The sequence below is a fragment of the Salvelinus fontinalis genome, chromosome 1 (assembly GCF_029448725.1).
Source record: "Salvelinus fontinalis isolate EN_2023a chromosome 1, ASM2944872v1, whole genome shotgun sequence".
NCBI lineage: Eukaryota > Metazoa > Chordata > Actinopteri > Salmoniformes > Salmonidae > Salvelinus > Salvelinus fontinalis.
In genome coordinates this window covers 82,156,478-82,165,390 of record NC_074665.1, presented here as the reverse complement: position 1 = coordinate 82,165,390, position 8,913 = coordinate 82,156,478, and the positions used below count along the sequence as shown (strand labels likewise).

Sequence of the window (8,913 nt, the reverse complement as noted above, 5' to 3'; positions counted from 1 at the left end):
CTAAACACGTGTTCTACTCTGCTAGCCAGCACCTCTCCTAAACACGTGTTCTACTCCGCTAGCCAGCACCTCACCTAAACACGTGTTCTACTCTGCTAGCCAGCACCTCTCCTAAACACGTGTTCTACTCCGCTAGCCAGCACCTCACCTAAACACGTGTTCTACTCCGCTAGCCAGCACCTCACCTAAACACGTGTTCTACTCCGCTAGCCAGCACCTCGCCTAAACACGTGTTCTACTCCGCTAGCCAGCACCTCTCCTAAACACGTGTTCTACTCTGCTAGCCAGCACCTCGCCTAAACACGTGTTCTACTCCGCTAGCCAACACCTCTCCTAAACACGTGTTCTACTCCGCTAGCCAGCACCTCTCCTAAACACGTGTTCTACTCTGCTAGCCAACACCTCGCCTAAACACGTGTTCTACTCCGCTAGCCAGCACCTCACCTAAACACGTGTTCTACTCCGCTAGCCAGCACCTCGCCTAAACACGTGTTCTACTCCGCTAGCCAGCACCTCTCCTAAACACGTGTTCTACTCTGCTAGCCAGCACCTCGCCTAAACACGTGTTCTACTCCGCTAGCCAACACCTCTCCTAAACACGTGTTCTACTCCGCTAGCCAGCACCTCTCCTAAACACGTGTTCTACTCTGCTAGCCAACACCTCGCCTAAACACGTGTTCTACTCCGCTAGCCAGCACCTCACCTAAACACGTGTTGTACTCCGCTAGCCAGCACCTCTCCTAAACACGTGTTCTACTCTGCTAGCCAGCACCTCTCCTAAACACGTGTTCTACTCCGCTAGCCAGCACCTCACCTAAACACGTGTTCTACTCCGCTAGCCAGCACCTGGCCTAAACACGTGTTCTACTCCGCTAGCCAGCACCTCACCTAAACAGGTGTTCTACTCCGCTAGCCAGCACCTCACCTAAACACGTGTTGTACTCCGCTAGCCAGCACCTCACCTAAACACGTGTTCTACTCCGCTAGCCAGCACCTCACCTAAACACGTGTTCTACTCCGCTAGCCAGCACCTCACCTAAACACGTGTTGTACTCCGCTAGCCAGCACCTGGCTTAAACACGTGTTCTACTCCGCTAGCCAGCACCTGGCTTAAACACGTGTTCTACTCCGCTAGCCAGCACCTCACCTAAACACGTGTTGTACTCCGCTAGCCAGCACCTGGCTTAAACACGTGTTCTACTCCGCTAGCCAGCACCTCTCCTAAACACGTGTTCTACTCCGCTAGCCAGCACCTCACCTAAACAGGTGTTCTACTCTGCTAGCCAGCACCTCACCTAAACACGTGTTCTACTCCGCTAGCCAGCACCTCACCTAAACACGTGTTCTACTCCGCTAGCCAGCACCTCACCTAAACACGTGTTCTCCTCCGCTAGCCAGCACCTGGCCTAAACACGTGTTCTACTCCGCTAGCCAGCACCTCACCTAAACAGGTGTTCTACTCTGCTAGCCAGCACCTCACCTAAACACGTGTTCTACTCCGTTAGCCAGCACCTGGCCTAAACACGTGTTCTACTCCGTTAGCCAGCACCTCACCTAAACATTTCATCATTGTGAAATGCCCTGAATATGAATTACAGTAAGATGTTTATTTGATGCTAGTTTATTTGATGCTAGTTTATTTGATGCTAGTTTATTTGATGCTAGTTTATTTGATGCTAGTTTATTTGATGCTAGTTTATTTGATGCTAGTTTATTTGATGCTAGTTTATTTGATGCTAGTTTATTTGATGCTAGTTTAAAGTACAAGTTGTGATGTTATTTTGAGGTAGTTAAGTGTTTCTTGACTCGTGCTGTACTGTCTGTATTTATCATGTTATTTAGTCTGAAAGAAAGGGACGTACTGTGTCTAATGTGTGGTTTATTGAATGTTAAAGGGACGGTAAAAAAGGGAACACAAACAAGGCAGGTCTGAATCATTGTACACTGCGAGAAGAAATGATGCTGTATAGAGCCATAAAAGGTTCAGTGACTCATTTCATAAGTTCCTCATAAAGCACTTTATTTTTAGCAGTGTATTCTCATCAATCATATGACCACAGCAGGTTACTGTACACCTGATGTGAACCACTCAGAAATGGGAAATGACCAGGTTGAACATTTTGGACCAAAAATGATTGATCTGGAAAGTACAAAAATTATATCCTGTACTTCAGATTTAAGTGAGAGGACAAAGAAGAACTGAATTTAGAAGAAGTGATGTTGTTGTTCGAAGACTTGCAGTGTGTGTACAGATATAGGATCTTAATTTGACCAGTATTGTCACAGCAAAATAATCCTGCAGGAACAGGATTTTAACATTTAGTCCATAATGTTGCTTGATTAGTGGTTAGGCTATTAGCTGGCCAAAAGTAGGCTACATGAAAAGTGCAATACTGTTAATATAACTGTGTTAGTGTGGGTTTTTAGAGAATGTATGTAAATCACAAAGCTCATCTGCAACAAAAGAGTGATCAAATTAAGAGCCTACATCTTTAAAGGACTGCTCTGTGACAGACAAGAAAAGTCTGCTTATTTGATACTGCAAATCACTATTTAAAAACATGACTATAAACTAGTTTTGAACTATTTTAGAAAGAGCTTAGTATTTCTGGGGGATGTTAAGAGCGGTGTTAACAAATGTGTGTTTGTAATTTATGCCGATGATGATTCTAATAAAGGTATTCCGTGAGAGACTCAGAGGAACTTGACTATAGAAAACACTGATTGGCAGCAGGCATTTTCCCTGGACAACTCTTTAACTGATTTGTAATAGCTACATTATAATGAATTAACTGACATATATTGCCCAAATAAAGATCTAAAAAAAAAAAAAAAAAAAAAAAAAATCAACTAAATGAAGATTTAAGTTAAGATGTAGATTAGGGAATATTAATTTATTTGCTTGTACATATTTGTCATGATGTCATCCTGTATTTGAAATGTATTTGTTTGAAGCATACATGTGAGTACCAGCTGACTTGTGAACATACTGGTATTATTATTGTGGACATCCTTGTATTATTATTGTGGACATCCTTGTATTATTATTGTGGACATCCTGGTATTATTATTGTGGACATCCTGGTATTATTATTGTGGACATCCTGGTATTATTATTGTGGACATCCTTGTATTATTATTGTGGACATTCTGGTATTATTATTGTGGACATTCTGGTATTATTATTGTGGACAGTCTGGTATTATTATTGTGGACAGTCTGGTATTATTATTGTGGACAGTCTGGTATTATTATTTCTAAGACAGACTATATTAACACAACTCAATCATACTATACATTTTTCATATGGGACTGACTTCTTAGACCTTGAGACTTCTACATTCTTGAGAATGTAGACGTTTTATTTGAACATATGTTCTACGGAATGATGTTTTATCAATCATATCAGAATGTTTCTGCCTTTTTTTTCAACAAAGTATTTTACATCGCACAATGATAGAATGAGTACAAACAAGAATGTATTGTTTTGAATACCGGTTGAGCAAACAGAGTAATCGTGTTGGAACTTTGTTAATTGGCCAAAAGGGAGAATTACAATCTTCCACTGGTCAAGAGGACTTGACAGTCGCAGTAATATTTTTACTGTGATAAATATACTGTTTGCAAGACATTGTTCTATTCTTTAAATGATTAATGACATGCCACCATTGTTCGTATAGTGTTACTGTAGGGTGTTGGTCTTATAGTAACTGTAACAGTCCTGGTTTTACTGTAGGGTGTTGGTCTTATAGTAACTGTAACAGTCCTGGTGTTACTGTAGGGTGTTGGTCTTATAGTAACTGTAACAGTCCTGGTGTTACTGTAGGGTGTTGGTCTTATAGTAACTGTAACAGTCCTGGTGTTACTGTAGGGTGTTGGTCTTATAGTAACTGTAACAGTCCTGGTGTTACTGTAGGGTGTTGGTCTTATAGTAACTGTAACAGTCCTGGTGTTACTGTAGGGTGTTGGTCTTATAGTAACTGTAACAGTCCTGGTGTTACTGTAGGGTGTTGGTCTTATAGTAACTGTAACAGTCCTGGTGTTACTGTAGGGTGTTGGTCTTATAGTAACTGTAACAGTCCTGGTGTTACTGTAGGGTGTTGGTCTTATAGTAACTGTAACAGTCCTGGTGTTACTGTAGGGTGTTGGTCTTATAGTAACTGTAACAGTCCTGGTGTTACTGTAGGGTGTTGGTCTTATAGTAACTGTAACAGTCCTGGTGTTACTGTAGGGTGTTGGTCTTATAGTAACTGTAACAGTCGTGGTCAGTGTTACTGTAGGGTGTTGGTCTTATAGTAACTGTAACAGTCGTGGTCAGTGTTACTGTAGGATGTTGGTCTTATAGTAACTGTAACAGTCCTGGTGTTACTGTAGGGTGTTGGTCTTATAGTAACTGTAACAGTCCTGGTGTTACTGTAGGGTGTTGGTCTTATAGTAACTGTAACAGTCCTGGTGTTACTGTAGGGTGTTGGTCTTATAGTAACTGTAACAGTCCTGGTGTTACTGTAGGGTGTTGGTCTTATAGTAACTGTAACAGTCCTGGTGTTACTGTAGGGTGTTGGTCTTATAGTAACTGTAACAGTCCTGGTGTTACTGTAGGGTGTTGGTCTTATAGTAACTGTAACAGTCCTGGTGTTACTGTAGGGTGTTGGTCTTATAGTAACTGTAACAGTCCTGGTGTTACTGTAGGGTGTTGGTCTTATAGTAACTGTAACAGTCCTGGTGTTACTGTAGGGTGTTGGTCTTATAGTAACTGTAACAGTCCTGGTGTTACTGTAGGGTGTTGGTCTTATAGTAACTGTAACAGTCCTGGTGTTACTGTAGGGTGTTGGTCTTATAGTAACTGTAACAGTCCTGGTGTTACTGTAGGGTGTTGGTCTTATAGTAACTGTAACAGTCCTGGTCAGTGTTACTGTAGGGTGTTGGTCTTATAGTAACTGTAACAGTCCTGGTGTTACTGTAGGGTGTTGGTCTTATAGTAACTGTAACAGTCCTGGTGTTACTGTAGGGTGTTGGTCTTATAGTAACTGTAACAGTCCTGGTGTTACTGTAGGGTGTTGGTCTTATAGTAACTGTAACAGTCCTGGTGTTACTGTAGGGTGTTGGTCTAATAGTAACTGTAACAGTCCTGGTGTTACTGTAGGGTGTTGGTCTTATAGTAACTGTAACCATCCTGGTGTTACTGTAGGGTGTTGGTCTTATAGTAACTGTAACAGTCCTGGTCAGGGTTACTGTAGGGTGTTGGTCTTATAGTAACTGTAACAGTCCTGGTCAGTGTTACTGTAGGGTGTTGGTCTTATAGTAACTGTAACAGTCTTGGTGTTACTGTAGGGTGTTGGTCTTATAGTAACTGTAACAGTCCTGGTGTTACTGTAGGGTGTTGGTCTTATAGTAACTGTAACAGTCCTGGTGTTACTGTAGGGTGTTGGTCTTATAGTAACTGTAACAGTCCTGGTGTTACTGTAGGGTGTTGGTCTTATAGTAACTGTAACAGTCCTGGTCAGTGTTACTGTAGGGTGTTGGTCTTATAGTAACTGTAACAGTCCTGGTGTTACTGTAGGGTGTTGGTCTTATAGTAACTGTAACAGTCCTGGTCAGTGTTACTGTAGGGTGTTGGTCTTATAGTAACTGTAACAGTCCTGGTGTTACTGTAGGGTGTTGGTCTTATAGTAACTGTAACAGTCCTGGTGTTACTGTAGGGTGTTGGTCTTATAGTAACTGTAACAGTCCTGGTGTTACTGTAGGGTGTTGGTCTTATAGTAACTGTAACAGTCCTGGTGTTACTGTAGGGTGTTGGTCTTATAGTAACTGTAACAGTCCTGGTGTTACTGTAGGGTGTTGGTCTTATAGTAACTGTAACAGTCCTGGTGTTACTGTAGGGTGTTGGTCTTATAGTAACTGTAACAGTCCTGGTGTTACTGTAGGGTGTTGGTCTTATAGTAACTGTAACAGTCCTGGTGTTACTGTAGGGTGTTGGTCTTATAGTAACTGTAACAGTCCTGGTGTTACTGTAGGGTGTTGGTCTTATAGTAACTGTAACAGTCGTGGTCAGTGTTACTGTAGGATGTTGGTCTTATAGTAACTGTAACAGTCCTGGTGTTACTGTAGGGTGTTGGTCTTATAGTAACTGTAACAGTCCTGGTGTTACTGTAGGGTGTTGGTCTTATAGTAACTGTAACAGTCCTGGTGTTACTGTAGGGTGTTGGTCTTATAGTAACTGTAACAGTCCTGGTGTTACTGTAGGGTGTTGGTCTTATAGTAACTGTAACAGTCCTGGTCAGTGTTACTGTAGGGTGTTGGTCTTATAGTAACTGTAACAGTCCTGGTGTTACTGAAGGGTGTTGGTCTTATAGTAACTGTAACAGTCCTGGTGTTACTGTAGGTTGTTGGTCTTATAGTAACTGTAACAGTCCTGGTCAGTGTTACTGTAGGGTGTTGGTCTTATAGTAACTGTAACAGTCCTGGTCAGTGTTACTGTAGGGTGTTGGTCTTATAGTAACTGTAACAGTCCTGATGTTACTGTAGGGTGTTGGTCTTATAGTAACTGTAACAGTCCTGATGTTACTGTAGGGTGTTGGTCTTATAGTAACTGTAACCGTCCTGGTGTTACTGTAGGGTGTTGGTCTTATAGTAACTGTAACAGTCCTGGTGTTACTGAGGGTGTTGGTCTTATAGTAACTGTAACAGTCCTGGTGTTACTGTAGGGTGTTGGTCTTATAGTAACTATAACAGTCCTGGTGTTACTGTAGGGTGTTGGTCTTATAGTAACTGTAACAGTCCTGGTGTTACTGTAGGGTGTTGGTCTTATAGTAACTGTAACAGTCCTGGTGTTACTGTAGGGTGTTGGTCTTATAGTAACTGTAACAGTCCTGGTGTTACTGTAGGGTGTTGGTCTAATAGTAACTGTAACAGTCCTGGTGTTACTGTAGGGTGTTGGTCTTATAGTAACTGTAACAGTCCTGGTGTTACTGTAGGGTGTTGGTCTTATAGTAACTGTAACAGTCCTGGTGTTACTGTAGGGTGTTGGTCTTATAGTAACTGTAACAGTCCTGGTGTTACTGTAGGGTGTTGGTCTAATAGTAACTGTAACAGTCCTGGTGTTACTGTAGGGTGTTGGTCTTATAGTAACTGTAACCATCCTGGTGTTACTGTAGGGTGTTGGTCTTATAGTAACTGTAACAGTCCTGGTCAGGGTTACTGTAGGGTGTTGGTCTTATAGTAACTGTAACAGTCCTGGTCAGTGTTACTGTAGGGTGTTGGTCTTATAGTAACTGTAACAGTCTTGGTGTTACTGTAGGGTGTTGGTCTTATAGTAACTGTAACAGTCCTGGTGTTACTGTAGGGTGTTGGTCTTATAGTAACTGTAACAGTCCTGGTGTTACTGTAGGGTGTTGGTCTTATAGTAACTGTAACAGTCCTGGTGTTACTGTAGGGTGTTGGTCTTATAGTAACTGTAACAGTCCTGGTGTTACTGTAGGGTGTTGGTCTTATAGTAACTGTAACAGTCCTGGTCAGTGTTACTGTAGGGTGTTGGTCTTATAGTAACTGTAACAGTCCTGGTGTTACTGTAGGGTGTTGGTCTTATAGTAACTGTAACAGTCCTGGTCAGTGTTACTGTAGGGTGTTGGTCTTATAGTAACTGTAACAGTCCTGGTCAGTGTTACTGTAGGGTGTTGGTCTTATAGTAACTGTAACAGTCCTGGTGTTACTGTAGGGTGTTGGTCTTATTGTAACTGTAACAGTCCTGGTCAGGGTTACTGTAGGGTGTTGGTCTTATAGTAACTGTAACAGTCCTGGTCAGTGTTACTGTAGGGTGTTGGTCTTATAGTAACTGTAACAGTCCTGGTGTTACTGTAGGGTGTTGGTCTTATAGTAACTGTAACAGTCCTGGTGTTACTGTAGGGTGTTGGTCTTATAGTAACTGTAACAGTCCTGGTGTTACTGTAGGGTGTTGGTCTTATAGTAACTGTAACAGTCCTGGTCAGTGTTACTGTAGGGTGTTGGTCTTATAGTAACTGTAACAGTCCTGGTGTTACTGTAGGGTGTTGGTCTTATAGTAACTGTAACAGTCCTGGTGTTACTGTAGGGTGTTGGTCTTATAGTAACTGTAACAGTCCTGGTGTTACTGTAGGGTGTTGGTCTTATAGTAACTGTAACAGTCCTGGTGTTACTGAAGGGTGTTGGTCTTATAGTAACTGTAACAGTCCTGGTGTTACTGTAGGTTGTTGGTCTTATAGTAACTGTAACAGTCCTGGTGTTACTGTAGGGTGTTGGTCTTATAGTAACTGTAACAGTCCTGGTCAGTGTTACTGTAGGGTGTTGGTCTTATAGTAACTGTAACAGTCCTGGTCAGTGTTACTGTAGGGTGTTGGTCTTATAGTAACTGTAACAGTCCTGGTCAGTGTTACTGTAGGGTGTTGGTCTTATAGTAACTGTAACAGTCCTGATGTTACTGTAGGGTGTTGGTCTTATAGTAACTGTAACCGTCCTGGTGTTACTGTAGGGTGTTGGTCTTATAGTAACTGTAACAGTCCTGGTGTTACTGAGGGTGTTGGTCTTATAGTAACTGTAACAGTCCTGGTGTTACTGTAGGGTGTTGGTCTTATAGTAACTGTAACAGTCCTGGTGTTACTGTAGGGTGTTGGTCTTATAGTAACTGTAACAGTCCTGGTGTTACTGTAGGGTGTTGGTCTTATAGTAACTGTAACAGTCCTGGTGTTACTGTAGGGTGTTGGTCTTATAGTAACTGTAACAGTCCTGGTGTTACTGTAGGGTGTTGGTCTAATAGTAACTGTAACAGTCCTGGTGTTACTGTAGGGTGTTGGTCTTATAGTAACTGTAACAGTCCTGGTGTTACTGTAGGGTGTTGGTCTTATAGTAACTGTAACAGTCCTGGTGTTACTGTAGGGTGTT

At 42.0% G+C, this 8,913-nt stretch overlaps 1 protein-coding gene across 1 annotated transcript in view; it reads left to right on the top strand.

The window, feature by feature from the left end:
• The window catches only part of LOC129862780 (potassium channel subfamily K member 1-like), a 12,897-nt gene extending 10,194 nt beyond the window's left edge, over nt 1-2,703 (top strand). The window contains exon 3 of the mRNA XM_055934746.1: nt 1-2,703. This exon is cut by the window's left edge and continues 2,066 nt beyond it. The gene's annotated coding sequence lies outside the window, so the exon portion shown is untranslated.
• Nucleotides 2,704-8,913: the final 6,210 nt, after the last annotated feature.